Below are 18625 nucleotides of genomic sequence, written 5' to 3' on the forward strand. Positions count from 1 at the left end.
GGGTGAAACCACAGTTTGGTGGATGGAGGAAGAAGGGGAAGCAAATGACATTTGCTGCCTCTGAAACTCTTTGGAGGGTTAGAAATGAGTCATTTCTTCCTCAATGGTATATGACAACAATGGTATCGACCTAAAAGACTTTAAAATGTTAGTGTAATTCTTTTGCTCATCCACTAATTGGCAAAGGGACTCTTAACCTTTTTAACCTCTCTCCAAATGGTTGGTTTCATTTTTATGAACTTTTATCAGTTGAATATCACGTTTCCAAAAATACTGGATTGATTATTTTGATGTGGTGACTAATGGGAAAAATTGTGAAATGGATAATCTATCCACTCAACAGAGCTTCAGTCTTAGCGACAAAAGCGTCCTTTTTACATTGGTTTTTCCAACCTCCATACAATAATGATGATTACATCTGATATCAATAACTTTCTAGATGCATGAATATCCAACTGCATAATCAGCAAAGCACTGGATTGCAACAATATTTAACTATATTTGATGTCTGACAGCAGGAAGAAATTATTTAAACAGAGAGTTCCAAGGATTATTTTGTAAACTAAATTATGATAAAATACAAAAAAAATTATTTAATGTTACCAACAGATATTTGAAAAAGGATGACTTTTATTGCAACCAACACATTGCCAAGACACATGCATAAAATGTGGCTTTAACTGAATAGGACAAAATTAAGAACCTTTGCATGAAGCTTATTCTTAGTTTCTATTCCAGATCTATTCTCAAGCCTCTGTGTCCTGTGATTCAGGTCCTATGAAAGTAGTGTAACTCAGCTGCCCTGCTTTCTGGCTGCTAGTGCTCAACCACTGGGAGAGTCTGGCAGGAGATGAGAAGCAAGATCAGAAATAGGACCCCAAACTCCCCTTACTCTTGCTTCAAGGATTCAGCTTGAGCTTGGCAGTGGTTCATTCCTCTCATTGTAGCTACAACTCCTACTATGGGTATCAACTCTCTCCTATTTCCCTTTCAGGCCTAGAAAGTTAACGTCTTTTTTACTCTTACTAGCCCCGTCTGTCAACTTATCCTACTGTAGTAGCTTGCAAGTTACTGTAACGTTGGAAAATAATTTACCAGTATTCCAAATACCAACTGGGTTATCTCCGGTGGACACATTTCAGTGCATCTTCCAGAGTATGAAGGTCTCGAGAGAGCTTTTTGATAATCTGCTTCTGAAAATTAGTCAAGAAAACTCTATAGATCACAGCATCTTGTTCAACAAAGCCATACTATCAAGAAAGACAAAGAAATATCATATTGGCAAAGTAAACGGCTAAACTAAAATGAGGTGAAAACCTCAGAAAAGTGGATTGACACATTTGCTACAACAACGAACTCTTATCATTGGATTGTACAATTTGATGGGTGGGCGGGTGAGGGAAATTGAAAGAATTTGTTCGAATTTGTAGGAAAATTTTGTAATTATACTAGTGACAAAAAAGAGTAATGTTCAGTAAGGAAAGCAATGTTTCATCCTGTTACATGTTATTTGTTGTTGTTAAGTGCCGTTGAGTCGCAGGCGAGTCATAGCGACCCTATGAAGGAGAGTCCTCAATGCTTAGGTGTCTCTCATGCTGTCTCCAGGTTCATAGGGTTTCTGGAGGCAAGCTATTACAGAAGTGGATGCTACTCCTCCTTCCAAGCTTGTTTTAATCAGGGAGCTCCACCCCACTCTATGGCTGCATTGGGTAGCCAACCATTAACGCATTTGACACATCAGAGTCACAGTGTTCAGCCTCAGAGCAACCACAAGTGACCGCTGTACGGCAACTTGTACACCAGGGCTATACAACCTAGAGGAATGTCTGAACAAAAACAATGAAAGACAGGCACGAGGGCCTCAGATTAAGTCACCCACCTTCGGCTTTGTAGCATTGCCTTCTGTCCACTGGGCCAGCTGATCTCTCTCTATGTTGATGTTATTGAATCATATAAGTTTTTGTATCTTAACTTTATCAAGAATTCAAAATGGATGACCCTGGAGGACATTATGCTGAGTAAAATGTCTCAGTCACAAAAAAGACAAATACTGCATAGTGCCACCGTTGTAGAATGGGACTGACATCACGGTTGAGGTAAGACTGAGAAAAACTGGATAAATTATGTATACTGCATTGAAACAGATGAGGGAGAGAACAGTTTAAAAGCAATATATGATATGGTATTATGGTTATCAAAAGAATCCAGAATTAAGGTTGCGTAGTGGAGTGCCCTTGTGTGGGGGGCGGGGAGGTGGGGATTGTATACCCATGAAGGAGTTTTGCTTTTGCTTTTCGAAGAGAGAAGCAAACTGTGGGGTCGGGGGGAGGGAGAAAAGTGCAACAATGAATGAATGGAAACCCAAAATATCTGTAAATGTTCATTAAAATTAATAAAATAATTTTTAAAAAGAATAAATGTAATAGGATATTTCCAATTTGAAGGGAAAATTCGGGAAAGGGAGAAAAAGGGAAATGAGAATGTTAAAAGACTAAAGGCAAAGTAAAACAGCATCTTTCTATATAACGTAAGATAATAACATAATATTGGGTATAGCATAATAATATTTTCTTGCAATGGAAAAAGCAGTTTCTAGAGGTCTGTTCTGATTCTGCTAAAGGCAAGTGCAATAATGATGGCACATTCATTTGAGAAAACACATAAAAACAGAATTATGGGCATAAATGAAATCTTCCAAAATGAGTGTAGATAATGATTTAAGAAAATGAAGAAACAATGTCAACTCTTTGTTACGATTATATATCCAATCTGACAGAGCAATATGTACTTAATAAAAACCTTAATATGAAATTTTCTCTCAATCACTATAATTTATGATTTTGATTGTTCAAAAATTTATTTCACAAAGGGGCCTTTTAATTCTTTTTAATATTTATGTAACAACTGAGGATGATCAGTAGGAAGAAAAGAATATAATACTATTTATTGCACATTTATTACATACCAGGCACTGTTTTGTATGTTTTATGTATCCTATATCATTTACTCTATTCATGGCTAATAATGGGTAGTTTACTGAATATTTACCAAGTGCCAAATACTGTTTTAAATGTTTCACATACATGAACTTACTCAATTATCACACTTACTCTATGCAGTTGGTATTAGATGCTATGAGTCAACTATGACTCATAGCAGCAACAGGTGCAACAGATCTGAATCCTGCCCTATCCTGTGCCATCCTTGTTATCTCTGATATATTTGAACTCATTGTTACAATCTACATTGTTGGGGGTCTTTCCTTTTTTTTTTTCTTTCCCTCCACCTTTCCAAGCACAATGTCCCTTTCCAAAGATACTGCTCATCCTTCTCACACGGAGCACCTGGTGAATTTGAACTGCTTGCCTTTGAGATTGCAACACAACTTCTTACCACTAAGCCACTAAAGCTCCCTTTCCAAGGTCTAGCCTCTCTTAAAAATATGCCCAAAATATGTGAGACAAAGCTTCTCATCCTTGCCTTCAATGAGCACTCTGGCTGCACTTTCTTCAGGACATATTTCATTAATACATTTGATGATTCTTAGGATAGCCAGTATTTTCTCCAATACCACAACCCAATAACATTAATTCTTCTTATATCATGCTTACTCATTGCCCAACTTTCAAATGCATAGCAAATAATTGGAAAGATTATGGCTTGGATCAGGACACCTTGGTCTTTAAATTGACATTGTAGGTACCATTATTATCCTTATTTTACAGATGAAGACAAGAGAGGTTAAGCAACTTAACCAAGGTTATAAATCTATTAAGTGACAGAGTTGGGATATAAGCCCAAGGCCTCTCTTCGCTAGAAATAAATCCCTAAAATTCTATTTTCACTGCTTACATTTTAAAAGTATGAGAACAAATATTCTAAAGAATTCAGATGCATTGTTCTCTTTTATATCATCCCACATGATTTTAATGTTTTCTTTATTTTCCTTCTGTCTCCTCTTTTCTCTTCTGCTTTGTTCCCACCAAGGTTATTTTCTTCAAGCCTACTGACTCTGCATTCCATTTCTTCTGTTCTGCTTTTTTATCCCACCAGTATGTTGGCAGATTCTTCCATTTAGGCAGTCTTAATAGTTTGGATTTCACTTTCATGCATTTCTGTTAATTCCAGTACTGTATGTATGATTGAAATTCCGGAACATGCGAGGGGTGAGGAGAGCACTGAGAAGATTGTGGAAGAGGTACTGAAGAAAACATTCCAGGCATTACAAACAATGAGGAAATCCACATTCAAGAAGCTCAGCAAACTCCAAGCAAACAAGATCCCAAAGGGAAAACATCAAGCCATATCATAGTGACATTCTCCAAAATCAAAGATAAGGACAGAACACTAAAAGCAACACAAGAAACACAGAGAGTCACCTACAAAGAAAAACCAGCTGGATAAAATTATAATTCCCACTAGAAACCATATAAGCAAGAAGACAATAAGAGCGAATATCAGAGGATTAAAAGAAAACCTTTGCCAACCAAAGGTTCTGTCCCCAGTAAAGTTCTCTGTCAAATATGAAGGAGAAAATAGGTCATTTGCAGAAAAACAAGAATTTAATGAACTTGTGGAAACAATATTAACTCTATGAGAAATTCTAAGGAAAGCCAGAAAAACCAAATAAAGTGGATGGACCACAGTAACCAGAAACAAGAAAAATAGTAACAGCAAAATGGCAGTGATAAGACCTGGCATGACAATAATCACACATAGTGTGAATGAACTAAATGCACCAATTTAAAAAATAATAATAATTTAGATAATCCATGCAGGTTTAAACAATAAGTGAAGACTCAACTAGAAATCTGCCTTATTCTCTCTGCAACATTAATGAAAATATAACCAGTTTCAATGCCATGATTTACAGGTGTGCAGTGATGAGTAGATAGACCTAAGACCCTCAACAAGATGAATTGACACGGTGACTGTAACAATGAGCTTGAGTATGTTGGACATGGTGAGCATGGCACAGGATAGGACCAGGTTCAAAGCCATTGTGCATAGGGTCACTATGAGTCATACTCTGCGTCATAGTCAACTCAACAGCATGTAACACGAACACCAACAGCTGACCTTCAAGCTACTCTAACTGGTGCACAATGTTCTTTCTGGGACACTACACTGGACCAATTGGCAGCATCAGGATGGATGGTGAAGAGATTGAGATTGTACACAGCTTTAGTTTGCTTGGCTCCACAGTCAACACTCTTGGCACCAGTAGCAAGGAAATTAAAAGGCGCATTGCCACGGGAAAGTCTGCTGTTAGGGACCTCTCTAAAATACTGAAGAGCAATGGTGTCTCTCTGGAGACTAAAGTGCATTTGATACAGGCCATGGTCTTTGTTATCACTTGTTATGCATTGAGAGAGTTGGACAATGACCAAGGAGGATAGAAGGAGAATTGATGCCTTTGAGCTGTGGTGCTGGAGAAGAGTACTGAGAATACCATGGACTGCTAGGAAAACAAACAGATTTGTCCTGGAAAGGGTTAAACCGGGTGGCTCCTTGGAGGCAAGGATTCTGAGGCTCCGTCTAACATACTTTGGACATGTTGTGAGGAGAGACTGGTCCTTGGAGAAGGACATCATGCTTGGGAGGGTGCAGGGACGGCGCAGGAGAGGAAGGCCCTCTATGAGGTGGATTGATTCAGTGACTGGGGTAATCGGGATGGGAGTGTCGGAGACAGTGCGATGGGCACAGGACAGAGCAGAGTTTAGGGCTGTTGTACATAGGTTTGCTATGAATCGCAAGCGACTCGACGGCACATAACAACAACAACAATAACAACGCCTTATCCATTTGGGGAGTTCTGATGGAGTCTGAATTAAGTTGCACTGCTTATCCAAAGACTGGTCCCCAAGAGTTCCAATCCACCTGCTGCTCCTCAGAGGAAAGATGGACAGTGTCCTTCTCATAGGATAACCTGGAAATCTAAAGGAGAGTCATAATGTGTTAGAATTAACTCAGAGGCACTGAGATGCTGTATCTACTCAGTACTCACACTCCACTTTTCTTCTGTTTATCACAAATCTTTGTTTGGACATCATACTGTGAAAACTCATATAAACTGCGCAAATCTGCTCTTGAATTACTTTATAGGAAGATGCAATCCTGGATTTAAATCAAGTCCAGTAAAGAGCTACAGCTACCACATGAATAGAAATAGTATCAATTATACTCTATCCAAAGTTCTGAGGAGATTAAAAAGAGATTGAAGTTGTTAACAATTTCAGCTTGATCAGTTCCACAAGAAACACTCGTGGCACCAGCAGTCAGGAAATCAAAAGAAGAATTGCATTAAGAGAATCTGCCATCAGAGACCTCCCCAGAGTGCTGAAGAGCAAAGAGCAACAGTGTCTGTCTAGAGATTAAGATGTGCCAGGTCCAGGCCATGACCTGCACAATTACTCGCTGTGCATTACAGAGTTGGACAATGACTAAGGATGACAGAAGAAGAATTGATGCCTTTGAACTGTGGTGCTGGAGAAGAGCATTGCCTATGGACTGCCAAGATAACAAACAGCTCTGTCCTGCAGAGGGTCAAACCAAGTTGCTTACTAGAGGCAAGGATTGTGAAGCTCCATTTCACATACTTTGGGCTTGTTGTCAGGAGGGGACAGTCTTAGAATAGAACAGCATGCCTGTAAGGGTGGAAGGACAATGCAGGAAAGCAAGACCCTAAATGAGATGGATTGACACAGTAACTGGGTTCAGTGTAAAGAAAACAGTGCAACTGGTTCAGAATAGGCAGAGTTCAGAGCTGTTGTGCATAGGTTCGCTATGAACAGCAGGCAACTTGACAGCATGGAACAATAACAGCAATTTATTTTCTTGATTTGAACTGCAAGATTTAAATAAATTTATAATATATTTTTATATGCTAGTGCATTTAAATTCTCACCACTGGATCAATATATAGCATCATGAGAAAAGGGAGAAAAGACTGAAATTGTCAAGAATTTCATCTTTTGATTAAAAGCTTAATGGTATCCATAATCTACACCCTTGCTACTAGGAGCCAGGAGACATATCGGGCAAGTCTGCTATGAAAGACCTCTCCAAAGCACTGAGGATGATGTCATTTTGAGGACTAAGGTGCGTCTGATTCAGGCCATGATCTTTTCCACCACTTGCTATGTATCTAAAAGCTGGACAATTAATAAGGATGCCAAAAGAACAATTGATGTCTTGATTGTTGAGGAAGAATACTGACAATTTCATGGACTGCCAAAAGAACAAACAGATGTGCCTTGAAGAAGGTGTGTCCAGAGTAGTTTAGGGATAGAAAGATGGCAAAGCTTAATCTCACATACTTTAGGCATGTTGCTAGGAGAGGTTATTCCTTTGAGAGGGACATCATGCTTGGAAAGATGGAGGGTCAACAAAAAAGGAGGAAGACTCTCAATGAGATGGATTGACACAGTGATCATAGCAATAGATTTAAGTGTGTCAGAGATGTTGAGAATGACAGAGGATAGAAGAGGACTCCAATCTGTTGTTCTTAGGGTCACTGTGAGTCGTATTTGATGTAACAGCACCTAACTCATGGCACCAGCAACCAGAAAATCAATAGATTAATTGCATTGGGAAAATAGCTGTCGGTGACCTGTCTAAAGTGCAAAAGAGCAACGATGGCAGTCTAGAGATTAAGATGCGCCTGATTCAGGCCATGATCTTTACAATTACTTGCTATGCATCTGAGAACTGGACAACAACTAAGGATGATAGAAGAAGAATCAATTCCTTTGAACTATGGTGCTAGAGAAGAGTATTGAACATACTATGCACTGCTAAAAGAACAAATAGGGCCATCCTTGAGAGGGTAAAACAAGGTTACTCCTTGGCAGTAAGGATTTTGAAGCTCTTCCCAACATACTTTGAGCATGTTTCCAGAAGTGACCAGTTCTTGGAGAGGGACATCATGCTTGGAAGAGTGGAGAGACAGCACAAGAGAAGAAAACCCTGGGTGAAATGAATTGACTCAGTGACTGGTGTAATGGGGGTAGGTGTATCAGAGACAGTGAGATTGACTCAATATAGAGCAGGGTTCAGAACTATTGTCACTATGAGTCGGAGTGGACTTGGTGGTACATAACAACAAAAATGAGCTTAAAGTAGTCTGATTTTCTGAATCAAGTTTTTCTCTACTCACTGACTAAGAAATGTGACTCTAGAGGCATAAAAAAAGTAGATATGTTTTTATTAAATACCAGAGGCTTCTGCTGTTGCCCTCAATGTCATTTTATCACTTTCACTGTATATTTATAATGATTATTCTGGGGGAGGCAAAGAGGATAAATTAAAATAACGAGCCAGAATTGTTTAAATCTCTTATTAGAAAGCTTACCCTACAGAAGCATACCCTACAAGATTAGTCTTGGATATTTCATAAAAACTAAAGTGATTATTTAAATGAAGGCCTAAAGCAGGAAATATACTCTGCACATCCATTTCCAACAGTGTTGTACTTGTTGATTAGCACATGTGTTTTCAATTGGAATTCTCTAATAATAAAATATAACAGCAATTAAATAATGAACTCTGATAATAAAACCTTTACTTTCTCATTGTAGTAGTCACTATTGCTTTTTAAAAATATACCTGCATATGTCTAGAATTTTAGGCATTATACAGTTAGTCTAGTATGCATTTTTAACTAGCTGTTAAAACCATTCTGCAATGTAGGCTTTCCTAGTCCTATTTTTAAAATAAAGAAAAGGTCAAAAGGCTATAATAATGTACTAAAGAACCCTATGAAGTACATATTAGCATTCATAGCCCTGGTCTTGTGTCTTGCGCCTCAAACACAAGACAAGTTGCTGTCCAGTTAGACAGAAAGAAATAGGATTAGAATTCCCAGGAAGAGTTCTGTATGTGTCACAAAATCAAGAAAGCAAAGGGCTCAGTCTCAGGGACTTGTCACCAAAACATAAGAGGGAAATTCTGAGCAAGTGCTCTGAGTTAAGCAGCCATATCGTCAAGGTCAAGAACAGCACTGATGAACAGAACTGCTGAGCTTTATGATGCAGACAGAGCTTCTGTTACTTCTGCTTAGTTGAGGCCGCCTGTAGATAGCCCTTAATCTGTAGCTACTGAATATATTTAATGAGGATACTAGACATTTTTCTTGGATTCACATCAATCTCCACTGAAGCAGTAGTCAAGAAATCAAAGGATAAGCAAAGATGCTTCAAAACACTTCTTTAACAAGGAAAAGATAATTATTTAACTTTAGAACTAAGGTGCACACTGGCCCAAGATATAGGATTTTCAATAGTCTTATTGGTATGTTTGTGTTAATGTAAAAAAAAAAGAAGAAGAAGAAGAAGGTGATCCAATAGGATTCAGAAATTATCAAACAATATTATTACTATCGCATGCAAATAAAACAATGGTGAAGGTATTAAAAAATGGCTGTAGCAATACCTCAAGAGGGAACTACCAGAAATTAAAGCTGAATCCCGGGGTATCATTGCTGATATCCAACCGATCTTGGCTAAAAACAAAGAATATTAGCAGATATCCACTTGCTTTTAATTGAATGTACAAATTGTATGGATCATAATAAATTATAGATAATGTTAAAAAGAATATAAATTCCAGAACATTCATTTGTGCTATATAAAATTTGTACATAGGCTTAGAAACATTCATTTGAATAAAACAAAGGGATATTGCATGTTTCAAAATCTAAAAAGCTGTGCATCATGATCATGGTTGTATCCTTTTTCCATATCTATTGAATTTGTAAGTTGAAAAATATTTACAGAAACTGAACTGTATGAAGAAGTGTGTGACATCAGGATTGGAGAAAGACTCATCAACCACCTGCATTATGCAGATGACACAACCTTCCTTGCATAGCATTTATCGAAGAAGATCAAAGATTCTAGCCTTCAAAATAGTTTGAAGCTCAACATTTTAATAAACCCAAAAATACCCATAATTGGATCAATAGGCAACACATCATGATAGATGGAGAAAAGTTTGAAGTTGTGAGTTATTTTGCTTTGCTTGAATCTATAAGCAACACCCATGCAAACCTCAGTCAAGAAATCAAACGACAGATTTCACTGGGTAAATCTGCTGTCAAAGAACTCTCTGAAGTGCTGAAGAGCAATGATATTAGGTTAAAGTGTGCCTGACTCAAACCATAATCTTTTGAATTGTTTATATGCATATCAAAGTTGGATGATGAATAAGGAAAAGAAAAGAATTGATACCTTTGAACTGTAGTTTTAAGAACTGTACTGAATATACCATATACTGTGAAAAGAACAAGCAAGTGTGTTTCTTTAAAATGGACAACCAATTTGCTTCTTTGAGGCAAGGATGATGGCACTTAGTCTCACATATTTAGGACACTTTATCAGAAGAGACCAGTCCTTGGAAGAGCACAACATGGTTGGAAAAGTGGAAGGTCAGCAAAGGTGAGGAAAACTCTCAATAAAATAGACTGACACTATGATTGCAGCAAATTAAGCACAGCAGAGATTGTAGGGATGGTCCAGAGTTGGACAAGTTTTTCTGATGTGTTGACAGAGGGTCCCTGTGAGTCAGAGTCCACTCAAAGGCATATAATAATAACAACAGTATATGCATGTGAGAGTTGAAAAATGAATAAGGAAGACTGAATAAGACTCTATTATTTTGCCTTGTAGTATTGATGAAAAATATTGAAAGTACCTTTGACTACCATGAAAAAAACACAATCTCTTCTGCAATGAGTGCAGCCAGGTTACTCCTTGGGGGTAAGGATGGTAAGACTTGATCTCATCTATTATGGACTTGCCATCAGGAGAGATAAGTACCAAGAGAAGGACCTCAGACTTAATAGAGGGTCAATGAAAAAAAAAAGTATCTTTTAAATCTAAAACCAGGGATTTAGTATTCCCGAAATCATAAAACATTTTACAAACAGTACTTGAGAAATTTCTTCATGGTATACAGGGTGTAATGTCATAATTATTTTCAATAATAAAATCAGTCAATATTATCAACAGTGTACCTACTCTTAGTTACTAATCCAAGCACCCAGGTCAACAGGAAATCAGTCTAGTATTTATATCGTTTTGCATATGAGCATCAAATATTCAAAATCTCTATCTCTTACTCATATGTTTGCATCATCATTCTTATTTACTTCAATAGAAATATTAACTTTTCTATACTCAAAGCTTAGCTAACAGATGCTGCCGTGGATGTGCTCACCAAGTTGGGCCAAGAAATATGGAGAACAACCACTTGGCCAACTGACTGGAAGAGGTCTATATTTGCTCCCATCCCAAAGTAGGGCCACCCAACTGAGTGTGGAAACTACAGAACAATATCATTGCTTTCACATGCAAGCAAGATTCTACTGAAGATTATCCAAAAACGACTGGAACAGCACATCAGCAGAGAACTGCCAGAAGTCCAGGCTGGGTTTAGAAGGGGTCGTGGTACTAGGGATATTGTAGCTGATGTTAGATGGATCTTAGCTGAAAGCAGAGAATACCAGAAGAATGTCTATCTGTGTTTCATTGATTATGCAAAGGCATTTGACTGCGTGGATCATAACAAACTGCGGCTGACTCTGAGAAGAATGGGAATCCCAGAACATTTAATCGTGCTAATGCGAAACCTATACTTGGACCAAGAGGAAGTCGTCAGAACAGAGCAGGGCAACACAGCATGGTTCAAAATTGGGAAGGGTGTACGTCAGGGATGCGTCCTGTCTCCATACCTTTTCAACCTGTATGCAGAGCAGATTATCCGAGAGGCAGGGCTCTATGAGGAGAGGCGTGGCGTTAGGATTGGTGGGCGATCTATCAACAATCTGTGTTATGCAGATGACACAACCTTGCTCACTGAAACTGAGGAGGACCTCATGCACTTACTGCAGAGGGTCAAGGACTGCAGCCTTCAGTATGGACTGAGGCTCAATGTTAAGAAGACAAAAATTCTCACCACTGGACCAATCGGTAGCATCAGGATGGATGGCGAAGAGATTGAGATTGTTCACAGCTTCAGTTTGCTCAGCTCCACGGTCAACACTCTTGGCACCAGTAGCCAGGAAGTAAAAAAACGTATTGCGATGGGAAAGTCTGTGGTTAGGGACCTCTCCAAAATACTCAAGAGCAACAGTGTCTCTCAGTAGACTAAGGTCCGCCTGATACAGGCCATGGTTTTTGCAATCACTTGTTATGCATCAGAGAGTTGGGCAATGACTAGGGAGGATAGAAGGAGAATTGACGCCTTTGAGCTGTGGTGCTGGAGAAGAGTATTGAATGTACCATGGACTGCCAAGAAAACAAACAGATTCATCATAGAGAGGATTAATCCAGGCTGCTCCTTGGAGGCAAGGATTCTGGGGCTTCGTTTGACATATTTTGGACATGTTGTAAGGAAAGACAGGTCTTTGGAGAGGGACAGAATGCTGGGTAGAGTGGAGGGACAGCGCAGGAGGGGAAGACCCTCTATGAGGTGGATTGATTCAGTGACTGGGGTACTCGGGATGCGTTTGTCAGGGGCAATGAGATTGGCACAGGATAGAGCACGGTTTAGGGCTGTTGTACATAGGGTCACTATGAGTCGCAAACGACTCGACGGCACATAACAACAACAACAACATATTCAAAATCTTCCAAAGGCAAATATTCTATTAATCTTGCCTTTTATACCTATTCTCCAGCCACGAGTAGCTGGTATTGCTGTTATTTCTGATGTTATCCTCAATTTCATTTTAACTCATTTTCTCCAGTTTTATCTTCTGAAAATGTGGTGAGGTCAGCATGCTTGAATGTAACACTGACAAACTCTGATGGCTCTCACTTCCTGCCTGTATTGAGAGAGTTCTATAAAAACAAGCTATATCTTTCTTTTGGGCATTTCTCAATTACATGAGTGTGTGTCTATAGATCTTGAACTGCTGTTAAGGGTATATTTCGAAGGATGTTTATAAAATACCAAACTTCAATTCATCAGCTTGTAATCAACCCCTCATTCTGTTGTTTCTAACTCCTGCGACTGCTTTGTTTAAAAATGAATGAGCAAAACGTTATGAGTAGCAGGAGGGAAGACACCTGCAGTTTTTCAGCTTGCCAAATATTTTCCCAAACTGAAATTCTTAATTATATTGCTCTCTGTTCAAAGTTAGTACTATAGCTTTCGATATTTCTTTCTAGAATGAGTCAAAACACGAGATAAATTATCTTCCTTGCAAATACTTTTTTCAAAGTAATATATATTCTCATCTAATTGAGTTAGTTGATGTAAATTTATTAAATGGGGGGTGTGCAATGTGCATGCTTCTTTTTACTCTTATGCTTTACATGTTACAAGAAAATCACTTCATTCACTATTTGAATGATACAAGACACTAGTGAGACTTCAAGGTGGCCTCAGAGAACTTAAAGTTCAGATAACCTTCTAAACAAATCACAAGCAAAAATAGGTTAATCGTGTGGGGGGGTACACTAAGAAGTTGTCAATAAATGTGTGATGGGAAAAGCTGTAAATCTTTCATATCACTAGTCAAGGCGATCTGGGTACCATTTCCGGCAAGTAAACTGAACTTGCTGCTGTCTGAAACCACATCACCTATATCTGAAAACTTCATCACCTAGAATATTGACCTGAAGGTAAAGTATCAGCTTGCAAAGAAAAAATGGAAGTTAGTTGAAGAACAGGAATTGTTTATGCAGTCTATTCTAAAATGAAAGATGCTATATCTGAGACACTTAGCGAGGCACTAGAACCAAGAACTCAGTCACTCCGTCCTGTGTGTACAGACAGTGCCCAGGTTACTTATGCCGCACTTATGAGCAACTCCTCCTTGTCCTTTTATGTAAATCTCCCATCTCTTTGAAACTACTGAATCAATTTCTACTCACAATAAATTCTTCATCACAACCACCTTCAGTTGCTACACATGCCGCTTTTAAATTATTGAAAAGGTTCAGAGTCTGTTCTTGCACTAACTTAAAGCTAAATAAGAACTGTATCAACTTGTTCACACTCACCTACAAATTCCATTTAAAGGCTTAAAGACACAGTAACAGACCTTATTGGTAACCTGGGAACTGCCTGTATATGCTACTGGTCAGCAATTTCATTTTAAAGGAAATTTCTGCAGTTTCTCACTGGCCTCTACACTTGCTCTCTTGATATTATTTTATACAGGAAAGTAGAAACACAGCATTCAATCTGCATTCTCTAAATGAGGGGACACTCATTCTACACTCTCTGAAACTATCTTCCAATGATCAGCTGGACAATGGAAGTGTTTATGTGAAGAAGGAAGCCATAATGGTAATGACCATTACTCATTGGAAAATATTGTATAAGCTGTAATTTCTTCATTGATATGCTGGAGGTTTAATTAATAAGATTTTTATTAATCCAGTCAATTCAAGGTGCTCCCACAAAGATATGACTGCGGGCATGCAGATTAAAGACAGCATTCTGACGCATGACACTTGAAGAAAATGTCTGATGATACTGCTAAGAACTGAAACCATCCAAACATCCTCCAGTGATGAAACACACTCATTACTCTGTCTCTTTCACGTTAAATAATATCAGTGCACATTTGCTCAATTTTCATAAAATATATCTAGTTAATCAGCACGCAGATCAAAGCACACAATTTTCCTTAACTCAAGACCATCCATGCCTCCTTCTAAGCAGCTTCCTTCAAGGACAACCACTATTAAATTCCTGCACCATTTAATATGCTTACTTGGGGTGGATGTTTCTGCAAATGGATTTATACAGTATGTATTCTTTTCCATTTGACTTTTCCCCTCATTAAGTTTATGAAATTCCTCCATATTGCTGCCTGCTATTGTTTATTCCTGTTGCTGGATTTGCTGCTATGAGCATGCTTCAAGATAAATATTTTAGGAGTAGGATGACTTAGATATGATAATAACTTGCTCTAGTAGATTCTTCTAAAAATAGGTTTTCAAAGTTGTATACTGTTTTGCACTCAAACTAGCAATGTGAGAGCTTAGTTATCTAGTGCTGCTGTAACAGAAATACCACAAGTGGATAGTTTTAACAAACAGCAATTTTTTCTCTCACAGTCCAGGATAACGGCTGGAAGTTCAAGTTCAGGGTGCAAATTTCTCCCTCTCTGTCTCCTGGTTCTAGGAGCTTCCCAGAGCAGAAACCTGGGTCTCTGGCTTTTCTTTCTTACTGTTACTGTGGTCCCTATCTCTGCTCTCTTGTTATCTCTTTTCATTTGTTGTGAAATAGAAGGTATTACAGGCCATACTCCAAAGAAATCCTTACTTTGGATCAGGGCTGCAACTTGCCCTTAATCTTCTTAAAATTGTTTGGTTTATCAGATCCTGGGAATCATTATATATTTTTCACATAATTTACCATGACACTGAGTTACAATTATTATCTCTCTTCATAGATATTTTATTAATCTTCTTTTCATTTACGGTAGCTGATATATCTTTTCCCATGTACATAGCACATTCTTTGTGAATATGCTCTAATAAAAAGTTATAACTGAGTCCATAATTTGTCACATTAAGTGTTTTATTAAATTGTCATCTGCTGTATGAGTTCTTGTGGTATATTATGGTAAGTGATTTAGAAAGAAGAAAACGTATCTATTCTAACCAATAACTAGCAAATAAAAAAATTATAGCAACCATTTTCTAGTAGTTAGAACTTTATTACAAAATGAAGGATCTGGAAATTCCATTTATTTCCTTAAAACAAAAAAAAGATAAATTTTACTACTCTGTAAAATGTATTTTACTCTTCTAGTTTAATAATGTTTGAAGAATTTTATTATAAGATTAAAAAATCTTTAATAAGTTTGTTTTCTGCTTGAAAGTGGTTAAAACAATAATATTGTTCATAACATTAACAGTTTAAGAATTTAACATTTTTGTCTTTGAAAAGCAATGTTGAGACTAATCACACAAATGAGAACTCCAAAGACAAAATCCAGAGGAAGTTGCACTGTGAAGTGCAGCCCCTACGAGCCATACTTCTCAGGGGTTCAGGTTCACCAGTGGCTCTGAGAAAGAAAGGCAGTCTCTTCTACTGATTTACAGCCTAAAAACCCGACAGAGAGGCAGCTGTGAGTCAGCTTCCACTTGAAGACAATGAGTTAGGTTTTATGAAATAAATGCAAGTGGGAAAAGACAATACTTTGCAAGTTTTCATACGCCCAGAGAGTGCATTTTCACATCAAACTCAGCCTTTGTAACTCTTCTTCTATAAATTTAAAAGCAAAGCCAACACAGATAAAAAAAAATTCATGTGTGCGCCCCAGTTTTATCATGTTAATGCAAGACAACTGTGACCCCTACTGTCCACAAGTGTTTGCACATTTAATTCTCAGTGAAAACTCAGCATCATTACTGAATATTTCTTCAGTTTCTAGTGAAAAGGTCACCGGAAAAGAAAGCAGATTCTAAAAATGTATCCTGAGACTCAAGAAAAAGACAATCCAGCAAAATTTATAGAAACTGCAAGTGTGTCAGCATGTAAGAGCTTTTATTTTCGCAGTTTTCCAGAAAACCAGTCACAGGCAATGCAGTTGTCTGTCTCGACCCCACTGTGTAAAACTAGGACCGTACTGTATAAAGACCATCTTAATGTATTACATTTAAAAGGGTTTATTAGGGAATGTTCTACACAGCAGCAGCAGTTCGTATTTTTATCAGATGCTTATATTTCTTAATGCAAACTCAGGAGTTAGCACAAATTTCTCCATGTATGGAAAAATATGCTCCGTTATAGATTAAGCACTTAATAGGTCCTGAGAATACCTAGGTAAGGCTTTTACATAACAATCAATGAGAACAATTAATTGGATGTCTGCTCAGATGAAGGTGATATTTCTTTTCATGTATAATTGGAGTGGGGAAAGTCAATGAATATTTGTAAAGGATTTTCAGTAAGATAGTTACTGTACTAAGCACTTTAAACTTATTTTCTCAAAGTACTATTTAGAGCTTTAAGAAATAGTAATTATTATCCTGAATTCAGAGAGTCTGAATAAATGTCCAAAGTGACATGGTAACTGATTGGAGGAATGAAGACCAAAACACAAGTTGGCCTGGTTTAGAAACTAAGATCCATGGTTCACACCATTCCCCACCCCCAGTTCTAACATATTTAACTCAATGCAGATTTTCCTGCTGAGTTGGAACTAACTCCTAACTGTCCCTTCAGCAGGTTTTGAGAGATTGTAAACTGCACAAGAAGAGATTGCCCATCTTTCTTGCTCATCCCCACCAGAGTGTCTCTGACAGATTTGAACTTCGAGAAAAAGAGTTTCCACTACAACCTCCTATGGATTACACCAGCAGCACTCTTTTCCAGTATATTTAGGATTCAGAAAATGGTGAAGGAAGTAAATGCACTTCCTCCAAAGACCAGTGGATTCTCCTTCTTCACATAAATGAGATCTAAAGTCAGATGGTTTTTTACATACCTACCAATTTTTGTTTGAATGACTGGCAGTAGAAAATTTTCAAGTTGTTCAGGCTAGCTTATATCACATTCCTTAGAAGAGTAGCATTCTTTTATTTCTGGCAGGCACTCAAGGTATCATAGATCAGTTTGGTTATTTCAATTGTTTTCTAAGGTCTTTTAGGACCACTCAAGAAAATACTTTATTTCAGAATTCATTTAGACTCTACAGCAATTTTTACAGAATTCCTCCTATATTCAGGACGATGCTATGAAATAGAAATATATTCATCATTGTTAAGTACCTCAGAATTGTTCAGCCTGGAGCTCCTTGGTAACTATTCTTTCCACAGTATTTTCAATCTAGGCATTCTCTGATTTTTTTATTTAGTCAAGGCTCTAAATTCCCCAGATACCATTTTCTAGAACTCTTGTTTTAGTCCCTTGTCTTTTTATTGTATTTGTTAGTGTCTATATTAGCTACTCTACAGTTGATTTTAACTCACGATCTGATAATTTGTTTAAAAAAGAAAGAAAAATAAAACTTCTTTGGCTCCAAGAATTCTGTTCTATGTCTCTTTTACTTAAGTTCTTTATGTCTCACACCTAGTCTTGCAAATAACCTCTAGGCAGAAAGTCTCAGCTGTAGAGCAAAGCTTACCTGTTTTCCTCCTTCTTCAAGATCACAATCTTGTGTTTTCTGCTTTTCAACATTTCAAAATATTGGTTTCTCCAGGCTTTATGCTTTTCTATTTGCTGTGCAAAGATAATTTCAAATCCTCTTCCTTCCATATGACTGGAATAGTAGTTCTATAACAAAAATGCCCAGGACAAGAGCAATGACGAGATCATGACAGCACTCAAAACTCATTGACATTGGGTTGCAGCCAACTCATGGATGAACCTTCAGTGAGTGAATTTTCAGAGACTGAAAATCTTGTACAGTCACTGGTGAATGCAATCCACCATTGGGTTGGGAGCATAATCCCCTATAGACTACACTATTACCTTCTCAAGATGTAGACACATATATGGAAAATATGTGACTCTAATGGCATAGTAATACCCAATTCATTGCCATCTAGTCAGAAGCAATTCATAGTTGATTCTCCAGTCGGTTTCCGAGGCTGTAAATCACACATGAAATTGCCCATCTTCCCACCCTGGAGCCTCCAGTGGATTTGAACCAGCA

This window comes from Elephantulus edwardii, unplaced genomic scaffold (genome assembly GCF_000299155.1).
Source record: "Elephantulus edwardii isolate Elephantulus edwardi_28Jun2011 unplaced genomic scaffold, EleEdw1.0 scaffold00170, whole genome shotgun sequence".
Classification (NCBI taxonomy): Eukaryota; Metazoa; Chordata; class Mammalia; order Macroscelidea; family Macroscelididae; genus Elephantulus; species Elephantulus edwardii.